This window comes from Oryzias melastigma, linkage group LG16 (assembly GCF_002922805.2).
Source record: "Oryzias melastigma strain HK-1 linkage group LG16, ASM292280v2, whole genome shotgun sequence".
NCBI lineage: Eukaryota > Metazoa > Chordata > Actinopteri > Beloniformes > Adrianichthyidae > Oryzias > Oryzias melastigma.
Genome location: NC_050527.1, coordinates 18,686,689 through 18,706,289, shown reverse-complemented (window position 1 = coordinate 18,706,289; position 19,601 = coordinate 18,686,689). Strand labels below are relative to the sequence as shown.

The following is a 19,601-nucleotide window of genomic DNA, read 5'->3' as shown; positions in this document are numbered from 1 at the left end:
TTAATGCGTCAAAAAAATTGTCGGCGTCAAGCACATGTCAGATTAATGCGTTTTTAACGCGACAAATCTGACAGCCCTAGTTCAAACTAAAACATAAATGGGGATATATTTTCCTAAAAAATATGTGTTATTCTATATGATGCGAGTTATTAGAGACAATTTTTACCAATTATCACAGTATCACGATATCATTCATATGATATAATTGGTATCGTGAGCCATGTATCGCATATCGCCTCGTATCGTGAGATACCCAGTGATTGCCAGCCCTAATCAACTCCAACAGTATCAGACTTTGTTCCACTCATCCAAACACAGGGAATAAACAGAAAGGAAATACAGCTGTGAAGTGCAGTAGGTTTTGCTTTCCCTTGAGGTTATATTGGGCTGCATGGTGGTGTGGTGGTTAGCACTGTCACCTTACAGCTCTACTCCTCTGTTTACTCAAGTGTTTAAGACACACGGCCGAACGTTGCCTGAAATGACTGAAAAGTCAATCATCAACCTCCTGCCAAGAGTGTCCTGGTGCCATGTATGGACACCCTTGAGTGTGAACACACGGTTTGCTAAGGACAGTCTGTGGCGAGCACATATGACCAACAACAGAACACTGCTGAGACTCAGATCAGAGAGACCTTTATTCCAGTTATGCCCTTCTAAGTGCCACTGTCATTGTCCATATAGGCATCTTCCCCAGGAGGACAATGGAGTCCTCCGATGGGTACCTTTCCAAGAAGGCTAGATACTAGATACTGCTTTTAGGTTCCTAGGTCAAAAGCACAGTCAGAGACCTATCCCCCGAAAGAGAAAGAGACACTTGTCCACCAGGATGAACTCCAACACTTGGTGGCTGAGCCGGGGGCTCATGAGTAAACCCACACCAGCCTACCGTCTCTCACTATAAGCAACTCCAGGATGGTAGAGAGTACAACCCTTTCAGAGGGACTGAGTTTCAGAGCCCAAGTCATCCGTAGAGGTGAGTCTGACTACATCTAGCTGGTACCTCTAAACCTCATGCACAAGCTCAAGTTCATTATCTCCAAGAAAAGTAAAGTTTCAAGTACTAAAAGCCAAATTCCATGATCAGGCACCCATCTTGGACTGCCAGCCAAACCACATTGCATCAGCCTACTTTGAACTCTCCTGCAGTTACTTTGGGCTGGACCCAACTTGGACCTGTAAGAAGAGCCCTGGAAACAGTGGTCCACCAGTTATGCCAATCTTTGTCTGGATTTTTTTCTCTCATGGGGGGGCTTCTGATTGTTGAAAGATAAATGAGTTCCAAGTGTTTATAGCGTCTGTAAAATTGTTCAAATGTTTTATACTTTTCTGTTTTTTAATATGTGTGTACTATAATTAGTTCTAAATAAAAATATATAACAAAAATGTTGTCTGAGGCCATGGTTCTCGACCGGAGAAAGGTAGTTTGCCCTCTCTCGGTGGGTGGAGTGCTCCTGCCTCAGGTGGAGGAGTTTAAATATCTTGGGGTCTTGTTCACGAGTGAGGGAAGATCGGACCATGAGATCGACAGGCGGATTGGAGCGGCGTCCGCTATTATGCGGTCGCTGTACCGGTCCGTTGTGGTGAAAAGGGAGCTGAGCCAGAAAGCAAAGCTCTCAATTTACCGGTCGATCTTCGTTCCAGTACTCACCTATGGTCATGAGCTTTGGGTCGTGACCGAAAGAACGAGATCCCGACTACAAGCGGCTGAAATGAGTTTTCTCCGCAGGGTGGCTGGGCGCTCCCTTAGAGATAGGGTGAGAAGCTCAGTCACCCGGAGAGAGCTCGGAGTAGAGCCGCTTCTCCTCCGCATCGAGAGGAGCCAGTTGAGGTGGCTCGGGCATCTGATCCGGATGCCTCCCGGACGCCTCCCTGGTGAGGTGTTCCGGGCATGTCCCACTGGGCGGAGGCCCCGGGGAAGACCCAGGACACGCTGGAGAGACTATGTTTCTCGGCTTGCCTGGGAACGCCTCGGGGTCCCCCCTGAAGAGCTGGAGGAAGTGGCCGGGGAGAGGGAAGTCTGGGCATCTTTGCTCAGACTGCTGCCCCCGCGACCCGGTCCCGGATGAAGCGGAGGAAGATGGATGGATGGATGGATAACAAAAATGCAATGTTGATGTTACTTTATCCTTCTCGAGTCTCTGGGGCCTACTATAGCCCATCCCAGCTGTCACTCAGATAATGCACAGTCCAGCCTACAAGCCTACAAGCCACAGGCAGAGCCACTCAAAGACCATGTGTTGCATTGTTATTTATTACAATGTTTAGCCAAAAGGAAAAGAAAAGGAAGATAAAAAAAAACAACCAGTGAAAGACAGTTCTCTGGAGAAAATGCCAGAGGTCAGAGGAGAGCAGACAGGCCAGACACATAAGACAGAAAGGCAACAGGAATTTGAATGACCACTTGAACTTGACCCATAGTGCACAGAGCAGCATCTGAGAAGAAGCAACACTCTGAAATTTAAAGGACACCATCAGCAGAACCTCCAGGTGTCATGTGAGCTAAGAACCAAGACTTGAAGCTTGCATTGAACTAAACTGGGAAACAACAAATTGAAACGATGTCTTCTGATGGCATGAATGCCATTTTCAGGGGGAGGGGTCAGATAAACAACAATTCCTCACATTCTTTCCTCCATTCTGAGGTGAATGACTCAAATGCTTTCAGCTGCTGCCATTGGATGAGGTGTCTGCACCCTTGTCTAACCCATGCTGTGGTCTAGGGGAGTAGATTAAGTGTGTAAGAATGAACTGATCAGATTATGTGGACAGAAGTTTATCTATGGAGCTTCTCAGAATCAACCACTCTGCTTGTGGGAGATTCAGCCTCCGATTTGCTGAATGGAGAATTACTGGAGCATGGGTCAGCAATGACGAAGCTTCAGGGTGTGCAGAGAAACCTTCAAAGCGTGTTTCCTGTGACAGAATGGCCTCATTACTCCACAGAGCACAGGAGGTATGGCTGTGGTAGGTATGGTTTCAGAACGCCAAATACTTTTCTAGCAGTAAACTAAACCCCAGGCTTTCTCTTTTAGGTTGAAAAGTATTTTCTTTTTTGTCACAATAATGTTTTTTACAACAGAACCCAGCATTAGCGTAATGATCTGCAGCATTTCTATCTAAATTAAAGTCTGCTTTGCTGCACTCATGCTTTTGGAAAGTTTAGCATCTTCATCAAACTTTTACCATTTGGTGTGTGAAAATGAATCTTTTATCAGTGAGAACCGTTGGGTGCACAGCAAGCCAAGCATGTTGTGTTTCCCTTCGCTTTGGAGAGCAACAGACTTGGACTGTCAGTGTGTTAGCAGTGACTGAACAAACACTGAAAACAGTGCTTACCACAGAAAGTCCCCTTTCATTACCATCAGAATTCTCCTGTGATCTTAGGGAACATGAAGAAATGAAGAACCATCAGGTTCCACAGAAGACTGATAGCAGAAGTTTAAAGCAAATGACCTTTTTCTCCACAATGGCAGGAACGAGAAAAAAAAAGAGGCATAAATTCTTAATTTGATATTTTTCCAGGGCTATGGTCTAAACCAAACTGAGTATAAAACAGTTTTCTGGTCAGCAGTTTGATACTCAGTTTTATAAATAAATGTCTGCAATGCCCGATGGGCCTCACAGACCTGGTCTTAATTTCAGAGCATGCCAACACCAAAGAGGCCAACGATGCGGTCCAGTGGGTCAAAACTGCAGGGCATCGTTCAGATATTGGAGACTTACCAGTTAATGAACATGACAAGTGCTGACAGCAGAAAATCCCCAACATGTATTGATGGGTTTCAGAAATGAAACCTTGCAAGGCACTCAAAATGAAATCCCTGCAGATAAATATCTCTTTATACCTAGCTTTATAGAACTTTTGTCACTGCTCGACAGTTTCGGTTTTTCAGACTAATTTTGCTTGACTTCCATCCAACTCTATTAAACCCATTGTAAACTGCCCTCTCAGCACAGAGCAGACAGACACAGTGAGACACTGATGATGTAGTGGAGCTATTAGCAGCTGAAGACCAAGATATTTCAGATCCAAGAACAGCCATCAGAGCAGGCTAGCGTCCATTTCAACGTTATGTACCATAATAATTCCTTCACTTCATCATCACCATCAGCTTCACTCAAACACCTGCACATAGATGTACACTCATGCAGTAAATGTTTTGTTTTTGACAAACTGTGACATAAGAAAAGCTACTCAATCAACCCCAAAATATTTGAGTAAAAGAGCAAATAAAAACACAGATGCCTGCTGGTTTCTAAGTTTAATGTCGAGTTAAGTTCTCCACCAATGAATTTAGAACTTCATCAGATTTTGTTCATTTTCTTTTAATCCAGATCTGTCTAAACAGAGGAAGCTTGAAAACTGGACAACACGGTAGTTTTCTATTCTGGACATGTTTGTCACATGTTGCAGATTATCATATTAGTTTAATGTAAACCCATTACTCCACAGTAAGCTACCCATGTAACACAAATGAACACAAACAGCTGATTAATGATTATTTAAAAAAGAAAGACTTGTTCAAATATAACTACCTCTGAGTCAGTGGTCCCCAACCCGTGGGTCACTTGGTACCAGGGCGCAGACAGAAAAAATAAATAAATGAGCTAACTTAATAAAGTTGTTCTGGGATTCTTTTTCACTAACAACTACAGGTAATACGTGGACCCACCTGCAGTTCTGGGATTCACTGTAGCAGCAAATCCAGCCGCTGGCTAAGGCAAAGTCATTGCTCCTGATATTTATTTTCATGCATAGTGACGAGTAAGCCCCTGAAAAACTGCACCACCTGCTGTCAGTTGGTGGGCACTGCAGGAGGCTTAAAAAGGTTAAAGAGCTGGTTATAATTAGACACTTTAGTGACTTAGATTCTATGATTATTATATTTTTTAACTGCTCTGCACCTGAACTGCAAAGACAATGTCATGTTTCCCATTCTTTGTTTGACAAACAAAAGTTTCTGGTCCTGAGGTATTTTCCACATTTGAGCCACTCTGCCCACCGTTGTCCCTTTGCTCCACTTAGTCAGCTGAGACTTTTAATATCATTTCCATTTTATGTCAGCATTGTTTTAACTAAGTGGGGGGTTTCATGTTGGTATGTTTTCTTATTTAAAAAATGTTTTCCAAATGGTTTTATCCTGTCAATGATGTGGTTTTGACCTGTTTTATTAATAACTATGTGATTATAGTGGCTTTGAGTGAGGTTGGGGTCGGTCGGATGACGAGATCTGAAAAGTCAGTCATGTTTGTGTGCTCTTCAAAAATGTCAGAGTGAAAAAGGAATCATGTTTACTTTTACTTTAAAGCATAGAAATATTATTGATTGTTTAAAATTCATAAAACGATTCAGAATCATTTATGGATCATAATTGATGCATGGAAAATCTATTTTTTCCCCTCCACCACTATTACACACTACTGTTTACCCACTACTACTACTTCCTGTGCGAGCCCGCAGCCCGGATAAAATACAGGGTTGTGTCAGGACGGGCATCTGGTGTAAAACTAACAAATCAAATGAGCAAATGAGAGAAAGCTGATTCTCTGTGATGAGGGATCTGCCACAGAACACTTACTGAATGAACCTAGGGCTGGGCGATAGTGGATTTTTCATATTGTGCGATAACGATATTAAAAACGATATCAAATAAGTATATTTTTCAAAGTAATCTTTATTGCACACAGCTTTAAAAGACTACAAACAAATTCAAATGTTTGAACTTTCAAGTTTAAGAGGAAAATAGACAAAAAATTGACACACAATTATGCCAATATTAAAAAATTGCAATAAACAAGACAAGAGGACGGCTCTTCCGGGGGTTTCTCCCGTGTTCATTTAAAACGAAAGTTTATCTCAATAGACTCATTTCACTATCGAAAAAAAGTAATATCACAATAACGATAATTATCGTTTTATCGCCCAGCCTTAAATGAACCCATCCATTATAAAAAGCTCTGAAGGTCTTTGAGTTGACGCTGCCACACAGAGTCAGCGAGTCTTTGACCACACCCTCTTTCAACACGTCCTTGGAAACAATCCGGCCTGGATGTGGCAAATAAGATCAAACAGGTTTACATAACAGGGCCGTGGTTATTCCATGAGTTTGTGTGCAGGCATACATATGTATAGTGGGTGGGGGCAAAGGGTCAGGAAACTAATCATTTCAGAATCCAAAATTTTAGGACTGCTTTGAACATTTCTCAGTTTCAGGGCAGAACAAATGGATATCTTGAGTAACGAGATCAGGCAGAGACGATGAGATAGACACAGACCTCAGCGGGAAAGCAGAGAGGACGTTAAACCGACACTGCAGAGGACGCGACAGGAGAGAAAAGATGAACTATTTGCAATAAAAATGGGTAAGGAAAGATGAGAAACGTGGAAAAGATAATAAAATGGCTGGTTGTATAAAATCTAAAAGTTCTTTTAAAGTACTTCTTTCCCATTTTCCATCCATCATTAGCTCCATGTGAAAGGGCAAAACAGCAAATTATTGAAGGATCAAGTAGACAAAATGTGCCGAGCTCAGAACCAGCTGCAGTATCTGATAAGTGGAGAAAAATGTAATGAAGTGGAACCTGGAGGGGTCAAACGCTTCCCTTAAGTGGAGCCGTTCTACAACACAGCTGACAACAGCAAATTGGAGATTCTGCACTACGGGACCACATGGTTTCCGTTTTGGTGACACAAAAACTTTACTTAGACGTTCACATCACAGAGAACAACCTGCTGCCAGGCGCAGTCTGGTTGTAGGGATCAATATTTGGAGGAATATCAGGCTTTTTTACGGCAGGGAAGTCTGCCATCTGACCTACATCTATTTGAAGAGAATTTGACGGCAGTAAGAGACGAGTGAACTTCTGAAAGCAGACTCCAGACTGCCACTCATCCGCCCTGCAAACACACAGTTTACTTTTTTTTGAGGCTAAAGACAGTTCCTTCAGGAGCTTCTGATGCAAATTTTTAAAGCATTCACCTGATTTAGCTATTCTTCACTTTCACACATAACATTGATAAAAGCTTTTTTAGTGGTTTCCTGCAGAATTTCACAGATTACATTTTTTAATCATAATTTTCTTGAAATTTAGGCCCGCAGCATTCACTCTACAGTGATTCTCCTGCTCCTTTCTGTACGTTCGGCACACAAAAACTCAACCACACTTTCAGAGATTTCTGTAATCTTGGTATTATAACATTCAGCTTATTCTGAACATTACTGTTTGTAATTTTGGTATTCATGAAAGTAAAAATTTGACTTGTTTTAAGTTCTTTAGAAACATTTTGAGTTTAGCCAATATTTTAGTATTATGTTAGCTGTTTAGGCAAACGTGGACTTCTTTTCCATTTTTGGGGGCTAATTTGGCATTTAGCTAATATTTTGGCAAGCTTTCAGTTTCAGTTATCAACTCTGGCATATTGAGCAGCCACATTCATCTCACGGCATTCACAGTGCATTATTGCAGGTAATGCTATATATCTAGTTACATTTATCCTTTTTTTTCAACGTACACTGAGAAAACTCCTCACAGCCAAATGATGACCATGAAATCTGTCACGTGCAACTTCAACAAATGTAATCTTTTTGATTTGTTCTTTACTGTGCTCTTGTGCTAAAATTTTATATTAATAGTATTTTTTCAATTTGGTATTTGTATTGTATTCCTGTTTTCCCTCAACAACAATCGCAGCAGTTTTCAGGCAAAATTGCCCACAGTTCTCTGTGTTTCCGAATGCTAACCCTTCTGTTAGTTTTGGCTTCCCGTCGCTCTGTCAGGTCCTCTGTTTTCCTGGTTTAGTTTGTCATGTTAAAGTCTATTTCACGTTTATTTATGAAAGTCCTTTCATTTCCACTAAGACGTGTATCTTCTGCATTTAGGTCCTTCATCTCAAACCCTGGCAGAAACACCTAAAATCACGTTTTCTCAAAAAACCTCAGAAAACAGGCTGAATTCCCTGCATGAGCCTGGCGTGAAAGCAGTCCGCCTGCTGACGGTGACTGCCCGTCTGTAAAGGTGTGCTTTTCAGCGAGGACGGTGGGGATAAAGCTGATTAGTTCCAGAACTGATGGCTTCTGATGGGGCTTCCAGGGCAGAGACACAAATCAGAGCTCTGCTATGGATGATTATCTAGCCACTCCAGATCAAAGGCTTCTCTTCTTCTCATCAAGGAGGATAAAGAAAAGATCATCAAAAGATCCTTGCACTGTGAAACCACCTGTGATTTTACTGGTTAAGACTAAAGTCGCCGCGGCGCTGTCCCCAGCACCACAGCAACGCCTGAATATGGAACATGTGATGATACATGTTTTCTCCTCACATCATTTGTGGTCAGAAACCCACTGCTGGTGACAGACAAAAATGATGTGAAGAGCATTCTTGAACCTTCACGAGCCCGTGGTTGTTTAAAAAATAGTGCCACTAGTTATAAAACAGCAGAATTTACAACATAATGTGTTGATGATAGCTCACACTCTCAGCCAAAAACAGGGTCACGCCACCGCTGAGTAAGCTGTGGAGGAAGCAGAGTGACCCATCTGTGTCTGTGTGCATGCGGGGGAGACGCCGTGAGCATGCCCACACGCATGCAGAAAATTCGGAGGCATTTCTTCGCTTCACAGCATGCTGTGATGAAGGAGTTGACGTGGCTGTGAGGAGACGCTGAGCTGTTCCTGAGATTACAGCAAATGCTCTTATCGTTATCAGAAACTTCGGGCGTGGGCACGCCTGCAGCAGCTCTCAACGCTTTTGTCCACGATTTTACTGACACGGGTCCTAAAATGCAGCCGTTCAGACGTGCTAGGTCTGTTAGGGATAAAAGAGGATTCAGTACAAGGTCAGCAAATTTGTTTAAAAGGTTGAACTCAGCACAAGGAAGCCCCTAAAATACTAAAGATGTGTCTTTTAGCTCCACATAAGGGTGTGTGTCACAGTCAGTGGGTTGAGCCGCCTATCTACCAGTCAGGGGTTCAAATCCTGAGCTAAACAGTCACTTTGTTCTTCGTCGACACACTTACACGTGATCTGTAACGCCTGGTTTACACTGGACGCGGAAGCGCTGCTTCCATTCGGCGCCATTGTTAACCTATGGTGTGGTTCGCAGCAGGCGTGGAGCCCCGCGGTCCTCCGCTGAAGGCTCGCACCGTGCAGCTGATCGTTTCGCCGTCTGGTCTATTTTGTGTGCGAGTCGCGAGCGATCCGCATCAATTCTGTCAGGAAGTTACATCAAGATGCATGAGAAAATCTGGTTTATTTTTTCTCTAATATGCATCAGTTCCAAATACAAATGCAACGATTCACTTTCACAACGATTCTGCTCAAACCTTGATATATATATTTTTTTTCTGATATATTTATATTTATTTATGTTCAACAAAACATAAAAAACAAAAACTAAAAATGTAGACAAATCTTTTCTTGATTTACTAACACGGAAGTAAAAAATAAGAAAATATTCTCAGTTGGTTCATATTAACCCTGATGTAATGGAATACAACAAAAAATAATAAAATCCTCTTACATGTGTTTGATCCTTTCAACATAAATTAGGGCTGTGGATCGTTTCATAGGCAGCCATCTGATTCAATTCAAACTCTCTAACGAGTTGCATGAAATACACTCTTTACCTAAATCAGGGTTTAACTAATTTCCCTTTTTAATCAACACAAACTATTCAAACAAATGAACACATACTCTTTAAATCCCCCCCAAAACAAAATGAAAAAATGTCCTCTTATTCTTTTCAGTCTCTTTAGGCTTTTTAGTATCTCTTCCAGTGTTCATGTAAAAATTCCAGTGTCCAAAAAATATAGCTCCACCAGGAACAGGAGTCCAAAAAAAATGGAATGGTCTCACCAAAATGGATGTGGTTGTGGTTTCCTCCCTTAGTCCAGCCTTTTGTGGGTAGGTTATCCTTTTTATTTCTTTCTGGGGTCCCTCGTAGCCTTCCCCAGCCTTTTGTCTTATTCCTCCATCTGACCGGCCGCCGACGCCCCAAACTTTTCTCTTTTTATTTCCTTCCTGGTGACTCCGCCCACTTCCTCCAGAATTCATACAATATAACACAAAAATTCTGCACAGTATTTATAAAAAGAACAGCTTCTATTAGTTTTAGATCATGAGTATTTTCAAACCCATGTGGACTTAATTCATACCATTATTTATTTATTTTGTCCGCTGGATACTTTTGTGGCAATGCTACAACTCAATGATTTACACATCAAACCACGATTCTTACTTTTTAATATAATGTTTGTAGCTATGTATATGTCTTTTTACTGGATGTATAAAAATGAAAAATATAAGCATTATATCACCATCATTTATATCTTTATCTAGAACAGGAGATCAGAATCAATTAATAATAATTAAATAGAAAGAAATAGTGTTTATCATTTTCCAGTTTTTTTTTTGTCAACCTTCTGCTTGAGTTCAGTAGCAATATGGACTACACAAAAACAATACAAATCACTGCTGTTTGGATCATTTAAGAACAAATCCTGAATATGTTTTCCACAGTTTTTCCATCCTCAACATTCTGCATCAATTTACGTTTTAAGCGTTATATTTTGGTAAAAATCTGGTCACAAAGTCACTTTTTTCTGCGACAGAATCAGCTGATTCTGTCGGGATCTGGTGCTTGGGTTTTGTCATGTTCTGTTTTCCCTGTCAGTCTCACCATGTTCAGGTCAAATCATCCACAGTTGCCCTCATTTAGTTAATTGCCCTCAGACTAGTTAAGCGTCTGGTCTTCAGGTCTTCGTGGTCAGGTCATCTGCTCTGCTACCCTTTTGTTGCTCCCATGGTTTTGTCATGTTTTGGTTAATTCATTAAATGCTTTAAGTTCCTGTCATCAAGCCTGGTCTCCTGCATTTGGGTCCTCCTCCTCCTCCTCCTCCTCCACCACTCCTGACAGATTCACTTTGATTACATCTTCACTGCTGTATATCAGCGTGAGGCTGCGTTTCTTCAGAATAAGCCAGAGTTTCGTTAATAGCGTCAAATGTTGAAGATTTATCATAAACAAAATAATGTAAAGACTAGAGCTAAAGCTCTGGTGTTAAAGCTAATTTATTTTCTGAAGTGATGTCAGTGAGCTGAACTTCAGTCTCAGTTCTTGATAAAGCTCTCGCTTGTTTTACTTTGAAAACAGGAAGTTCCACCGACATAAAGATTTGTTTACTTCAGAGGACAGCAGTGCTGCACATTTGACTTTTAGTTCATAAACATAAAATCCAACTTTATTCTGCATTTCAGAGCAAAAAATACATCGTCCAAAAATAATACTTTACTACACTCTACTAATTTAGAAATATCGCGAATCAGCGATCTTGAACATCACGAATATTCACATTTTTTAGAACAAATCTACAGAATCCTCGTTACAGCCATAATAAACACTGCTAGGCACTAGGGATGCAACAATTCCCTTTCCCAGTTATTCTGCTCAGTTTTGCAAAATCTGGTTTGGTTTTCAACCAAAAACTGTAGCATCGCTCCTAAAGTGAGCTGGTCTTCAGAGTGCAGCTGTACAGCAAAGTGACCAAACAGACGATGAAGAACGCTGCTAATCCAGACAACAGCACACCTTGTTGTGATGCGGCGGTGAACTGAGGCAAGCTAATGACTCACGGCTCTCAACCTCTTTGAGTCACAGCCCTCCCAGAAAAAGGTTGCTGGTCATGACCGCCCCCCCTCCCCCAATCTGACACGAGCCTGCACACTGTGACCCACATACACACTCCATGTACCATCATGCAAATGCAAATCTCCAGAGCAGGTAATGCAGCCACTTCAGACCCAGCTATTGTTGGATTTTGTGCTCTTGAACACGAGCTTCTGGATGCAGAGGGTTTGTTTGCCCAGAGCCACGCCTCACCATATTTTCAGGTTTCTGGAATGTTCACACAAATCAAACTGGGATGTACATTTTGACGTTTAGACAAAGAGCATTTTCAATGTATGCTTTGTATGCAGTGTATTTGAACTAAAAGGGATTTTACTTTTACTAAAATAGCTAATTATGCTACAATTATTATATCTTAAGAAAAGAGACAGTCAAACATGGTGACCAGACTGTGTCTTCAGCAAAAACTGCAAATGTGGCGAGATTCTGAGGGTAGCTATCCGTGAAGCTTTGCAGCTGTTAAATGCACTGCTGGCTGAGTCGTTTTGTCATCAGAACACACCGAGGTGTAAAGGTGTTTCCTCGGCTTCCTTCTCCGACGTGCCAACGTGTCGACAAAAATAGAAGACAAGAGATTCCTGCTAACAGAAGGCTTTGACTCACGGCCATGTGTCTTGCATGCTGACATGCTCTAACTGCTTCTGCATAAGGTTTCCACCAGAATAAGTCTGTAACCAGAAGTCAAATGAAATCATTTTCATTTCTGAATCCAGCAGAGTGCAGACTCGGCAGGAACTCAGATGCAAGTTTCTCCATTTTGAAAAGCTCGATGTCTTTCTGGCCTGAGGCCGCACCTTTGTCTGTTTATTTTCAGACCAACTAAATTGATTAATGAGCATAAACGCTAAAAATAGAACGCTTCCTGGGATATTTCATCTCTCTCATGGGGATAAGGTGATCTAAAGGCAGCAGCAGGAGCCACACGGTTTCCGACAGGAGGATTTTGGAGCAGTTTTATGTTCCCTGTGAAGGCTGCGTCTTCCATGAAGGAAAAACAGGATTTGGTTTCATTTGTGGTCCACAAATAAGTCCCAATTGATTTCAAATGTCTGCCTGAAGCTACGGAGATGTATGAAAACCAGGGCATCCCCATGAAAGCCCAGAGAGAAGAGAGCGTCCAGCCTCAGCGTTCAGCTGTGCGTCACGCATTTGCTGCTCCAACAAACTGTGAGACAAAAGAGGACTGGAGGTCTCAGACACTCCTGACTGTCTCCAGCAAGCACTGAACAAGAATGTCACATGATCAGCAGAACCCCCCCCCAGCTGGCTCCAGGAGGTCCACTCACTGCGCTCCAGACTGCTGCGGAACGGCGTTGCTCTGGATCCATTTGAACTCCTCCATACTCATCCGTAGAAGCTAACGGTCGGCAGAAGTAACAAAACTACACGCTTCTTCCTGGAGACGAACAAAACCATCAGAATCTGATGTTCCCACCTGATCCGCGCTGGCACACAATCAAGCAACCACTTTCTGAGAAAAGTCAATGCAAACGTGCACGCCAGAATTCCTGGCTACCACGTCTGGAACGCGCATAAGTGCACGTTGCTACGCAAGTTTTTAAGTCGGGTTGTGAGCTCTATGTACAAATCAGAGACGCACTGAGGGCGCACTGAATGTTCAACATTTTTACGCATAATCTCAGCAGCGCAGCACTGGGACCAATCAGGGACTTGGGAGTGGTGTGTCGGTAGCGTCCTCTTCAAAGCATGGAAGTGCCAAACAGGATCACGAAAGAGAAATGAATCATTGCGGTTTTTGTCCAGTTGGATTAATAAGACACCCAGACAGAAATTAAAGGAACACAGTTGTAAAAACAAAAAAGCCTGGAGCAAAATATGGGGGATTTTTATCGTTTTGACTTTTGGCTCCGAGGTTCTCTCTATTGTAGGTGGTGGAGGAGCGCTAACGAATAGTAAAAATATAGTAGAAGAAGATTCTCCTCCTGCTGATACCTTTGTGAGTGCGCTGCTCCAGTGTGGACACACCTGTTGAGCGCACGTTCATGAACCCGCGGAGAGCGCATTCTTGAACGCACCACACGCGGCCGGTTTATAAGAACCTTCAGACACACAGACGAGCTCACTGACATGCACACCTCACACGGGGGCTGACCTGTATGGGTGCTGCAGGATTTGGGGCATTCCAAGTCTGGGAAGAGCAACAACTCTAAATAGGAGCACAGGTGTGTCTCACTGTTGTCTTGTGCCAACCTTAAGGAACATCATGAAAATAAAACATTGTTGCAGTGGCGTGCGGTGAGGTTGGTGAAGCACTGACGTCATCAGTCAGATTTACGGACATATGAACTCTACAGAGCAGATTATTCACCAGTTGATTGACAACAGATAAAATGTGTTAGTGATGTGTGTACTCGCATCTTAATGAGCATGTGCAAATGCCATATGCACGGAGTGTGCACGAGATTCCTAAGTCAACATAAACACACTCTACACTCTGATTGTGTCATTTCTGTGCCGTCCACAGGGTTCAGGGGGGTTAAAAAAGAACAGTCTGTACAACACACCTGCAGCTCACCTACTCCACCCTCACTTCCCCTGATGTGTTGAAGTGTTTTCTACGACCTGTCGCCCGCAGCATGCCTGTAGAAAAAATCTGCATGAACATTTTCTCTGCAAGGACTACGCATCCAGTAATCTACGGACGCCATATTTCCTGCGTGCTGCATACATTTGCCCAAATTCACCCACAGACAACCTGTATCCTTCTGTAAGGGCATTTGTGCCAAAGGTAAATCTGTATCAGCAGATCCTAAATTCAGAACCTGAACCTGGATCAGAACTCTAAACTCACATCAGGGAGACAGAACTGTGTCCAAACCTTCAGCTGCACGGAAACGAGAAGAAATTAAGAACGTGTTGATGACAGACCTGGCATTTCCAACAGAGTATCTCTCTCTATGTAAGACATGAACAGAAATACTGAACTAAAAATAAAGGTTAGCTTCTTTAAACATGCTTTTCCACTCACAGCCTCAGCGCTCCTCAGCTCTAAACCCGTCATCCTCTACGTTCAGGTCCATCATGAACGTTGAACGTGAGTGTGTCATGTTGTCTGGCATGTTCTGCACATCACTGGAGAACCCCAGTTCTGCCAGAGAGTCAGACTGTCTGCACGCTCCAAAAACAGAACATTCATTGATAGAATTTTTTTTCTTCATCATTTCCAATCTGTGAGGATGCAGCCAAGCTGTGGTGTTGTTTGTTCAGAAAACTCAATACTCTTAAAGCCTGGCGCTCCAGAGTGATCAGGGGTGTAATTGGGTAATCCGCTGCTTTGGATAAATCAATAGTTTGTGCAGCTCAACATACTTCTCTAAGTACAGACTTAATTATACTTTAAATCTGCTCTGATGTCGCTTTGCTGCTTTTTCTCGGCCTGCTTTATGTGAGATCAAGTTAGGAAGTTGTGCCTCTGACCTCTCTGAGTGTCCTTCAACTACCAAAACACCAATGAAGGAAATGCAGCTCCTGGAGATGAGTACCACTTCCAAAAAAGAGCCTGTAGCTTGATAGAAAAATACTACATCCACCGCTCTGCTGGCAGCCGCTGAACAAAGGATCAAAGCCTGCATTTGTACGATGATGATTATGAACATGTTTGTCGAGCAGACAGTATTAAGCTCAGTTTCTGCTTGGCTGCTCTCTCCGCAGTTGTTTCCAGACAAAAGACGAGCCACGCTGCACTGCTTTTATACCTTAGCAACAGGGATGATTAAGTGATCCGACACTTTCCTGCAAGCTGCCGCTCTCAGGTCTGCTGCCGCTTTGATTCCTCGCTGCAGAAATGTGAGCCGTTTTAACGCTCCACAGTCATGTCTTCCAGCCCCTCACAGCAGGACATCAGCAGCAACTCTGGTTCTGACCCCACAGAAAGCTAAACAGAATGACAGCTTAAACACGTTTTAGGTGACAAATAAATGCGGAATGCTTCCTATTGTGTTCCATCACGTTCCACTAGAAAATCCAAATGCAGAGAACTTGTGACAGAGCAGCTGTAATGGATGACAGCAGATGTACACAATAAAGCAGCAGTGAGCGTGAGTCAGAGCTGCTCCGTCATGTGCAGCCACATATGTTTGGACATATTTATTGGCATGAAGCAGCGGGCTTCGATCAGGCTGCTGTGAACACCGAGGCTCTTCGTGGTGCAGCAGTCAGCCTGTTCTTATCCAAAACTATCAATGATCTGACAAGATCACGGGGGTATTTTTACAGGATAAACTCCGTGTTTGATGGTATGTAAAAAGCGTTTGTAGTGCCAGACTCCACTGTTTCTCCTCCATGACGTGCATTCCTCGCTGAGCGATGGGCAGACAGACGCCGCCTGTTGACATCAGAAGGGCTCGAGTCAACAGTCCCTCTCCATCTGGCTTTTAATCCATCTTTTATCATCTGACTGTCACCTTGTCACCCACACATTTCAGTGACACCCCCAGCTTCCCTCTCGCCCTCTCATCTCTGGCCCTCTGATTTCACAGATGTGAGGTTTGTGACGGTGCGCAGCCTTGGACACTGTGACCTTGTCTGAAATTTGGGGAACGAGGAGGCGGACGGAGGGAGAGGCAGTCAACGGCGAGGGTGTTTCCGGGAGCACAGACACAAAGGAGGACTTCTGGGTTAAAGAAACACGCCTGCAATGTCGCTGATGCAGAACGCAGCTGACTGCAAATCGGAACACCTGAGGGGAGGAAGCGGGGTGGGGGTGGGGTCAGCACTCACACTTATTAAAAAACGACGAGAGGTTCAAATCCATGCATGTCTCAGAAAACATTACACACTACACAGAGACATTTGAAAGCACAAAAGTATTCATTTTGATTTTATTAATCTGAGATGGAAAAAAGGGGAAACCGCTGAAGCACAGACACAAACACAGAACAACGCCAAACAGGCAGCAGCGGCGTGAGCTCCAAATGAAGCCGCAGAGTTCAAGACGTCATCTGCTGCGGACAAAAGGTCGCCGCTGAAAATGAAAATTTGACATTATCCAAAATATCCATTAGAACAAAACGCCGACAGACTCAGCCAACATGGCGCCGGCGTCCCCAGCATGAGCTGCTGCTCCCTCGGTGAAGCGTCCATTCTCCAGAGTTCAGCTGCTTGGAGCTTTGGCAGATCTTTGGACTAATTCAAGTAAGAAAAGTGAGCACCTTCACGTTAAAGCATCTTAAATGCCAGGAAAATGAGACCAGCCTGTTTTCAAAATCTGCTTTGATTTTATAAGCTTTTTTTGTTTGAGATTTGGAGAAAGCCTGTTCATGCTCCCTCTGTCACCTCCTTCAACGGTCGACTCACTGCGGAAAAACAACTAAAACCTGGAGCCGGTGGCTTCACGTCCTTTGATGGCGCTGCCTCATCTTTAACTTTAAAATGTTCACGTTTGCATAAATCTACCAAAGTTCTTTTTCAGTTATCAGTGCTTACAAATACTGAAGACGGGTTTTAAGTGTAAATTCAGCTCTTAGAGTTCCACAAGCAGATCCCACCTGTCCTGTCTGAGCTTTCCTTCACTCTGAGGTCCAAACACCAACAAGTCATCAGTGAAGAGGCCAGAAGAGGCTCAGGCTCACAGCCTCCCCCATCTCCCATCAACACCTCACCACACCCTGACATCCACCCAGCACCCTCCTCTCTGGAATAAAGTCAGGCCGAGATCAAAGAAAAATGACAAAACAATCAAATTAAATATTTTAGAAGAACCCCAGATTTTCATTTGTGTCCATCTATAACAGATAAGCATGTTTCCTGACAGCTCAGGTCTTCCTCACACACTCCTCATCTTCATTTCCTGCAAAATTAGCCTTCCAACACTGATGTTGCAATTAATTAACTAAATTTATGTAATTGATTTAACAAAAGGTCACAATTTTGGGCTAAGAAATAAATGAAATAAATCAACAATGCCTATTCCTGGAATTATTTTTGTTAAGTTCGTTTAGAGTTTACTTTATCTTCTGGAGAAGAACATGAGCGCCGCGGAGAACAAAGACTCATCACATTCTGGCTGCTAAGCAGGGCAGGGGCCGCGCGGCGCCGCATCCACGGGGACCTGCGCCTGATCCAGACTCCTCTGAGCCCAGAACTGATGGTCCCACCCGCAGGAACCACGCTGGCTGCAGAGCCTCTGCTGCCCAGCAGCTCGCCTTCAGAGCAGACTTACAGCTACATCCCCGCACGCGCGCCTCACCTGCAGCGCGCGGACACCAAACGGATGGAAAGTAAACTTTGGATGAACCGAACAGTCGAGTCAGTGAGAGGTCATCGCAATGACTTTGCCACCTTTCCCAATAAAAAATTACAATGATCCAAGTAAAGACACGAGTCTGTTTACCTTGACCGAGCCTTCAGTCCTCTGATGTGTCAGCTGCGTCCGCGCCGTTTGGAACAATTCCGACAGGAGAAGAAGGGAAGTCCTACAAGTCCACGCAGCGCTCCGTGGACTCGCATAAGAGTCGCCTCATGTCGAGTCAAATAAATGTTGTGATTGGAGGATGAAAAAGCAAAAACGCGCGGCGGCTGCTCTGGATGTCCGTTACGCGCCTCCCGTGCGTAAAACGCAGCTCCAGAAAATCCCGACTCTATTCTCCTGCTGCTACTTCGTCCTCAAAATAAACTTCTTCTGCTCCTCCCGGCTTCATACAGAAACCGCCCTCTTAGTTTTAGTTCCTTTTAAGTTGAATTGATTTTTCTGCTTCTTTTTAATTCCCCAAAATTCTCCTCGGTCTGAAAAAGTTGTTATCCAAACGTGGAGCTGTCCCCGCGCGCGGTGCGCACGGTGCGCAGGTGGACGTGCACCCTCAGCGCTCAGGTAAACCCCGAAGGTTGGTGTCCGTCTGGGGAACCGCCGTCTCCCGGCTCTGCTCCCAGGAGCGTCCTCGTCTGTCCGCGAGTCCGCGCGCAGCGACAGCCACTTTCCTTATTTGGAAGCCCGAGGCTCGCGCTGCCGTCAAGTGACCCGCAGCACACCAACAGCACTTCCAGGCAAAACTTTCAAAATAAATCTGGAATCCCCGGACACACCTAGACATGACCTCTAGATTTGGGCAGCAATTAGAACGACTTTCTCCGACTTTCAAACCAGGCTGTCAATTAAAATAATGTGGAATAAAATCTAATAAAGCAAACGATACATCATTGTCTTCATTATATTTTTTTCATCCTACGTTTCATTATATTAAACCATTTTCATCATAAAACCAAACACGTCTACTCTCCATGTTCCTCCTTTAATTTAACAAATCTATAACTACATTCCGTCTTGTCTTTGTATCTCTTTTTCCTTTAATCATTATATATGAATGGGTGTAAAGTTAAGTGTCCTAAATGCCACAATTGTTCCAGCATTGGGTTAATTAATTCCATTTGTTCCACACAAGAAGACACCACAGAAACCTAATGCAGGCTTCTCTCTTGGGAATGCTCTTATTTTGAAGTGAAATTACAGTTTTTCATGTGGATTCTACCTTTACTTGTCTCAAAGCTCAAAGGGTGTCTGTGAGTTTAAAAAAAAAGAAAAAAAAAATCACCCATCAGCCCCCTCTTCTGGAGTGAATCTGCGTCAGATGGATGTTATATTAAGGATTTTTTTTTTGCACCGCCTGCACCTTTCATGGCAGAGAAAAAAGTTGACAACAGACGGTGGTATTTTTCTTTATTTCTTTTTATGTTTTCAGATTTTTTCCTTTTAGTCTGTAACAGTTAGATTTTTAATATACAATATATGCATAATGTGATTTTAGGTTTAGCTGTTGTCCCTCATATATCTGTGCTCGCTAAAGCACACAGTCATGATTTTAACTTTAAACTTTTAAAACCTCTTCGTGTACATTGAACAAGCACTAAAAAAGGAGAAAGGTTCAAAGACATCTACTATGATCTTTATGCTGATGAT

General features: G+C 43.2%; 1 protein-coding gene across 1 annotated transcript in view; it reads right to left on the bottom strand.

The window, feature by feature from the left end:
- LOC112137684 (adhesion G protein-coupled receptor B1) overlaps positions 1 to 18,779 on the bottom strand; it is a gene marked incomplete at its 3' end in the record, with an annotated part of 57,938 nt that extends 39,159 nt beyond the window's left edge. Inside the window, 1 exon segment of the mRNA XM_024260102.2 lies at positions 18,042 to 18,779.
- Positions 18,780 to 19,601: the final 822 nt, after the last annotated feature.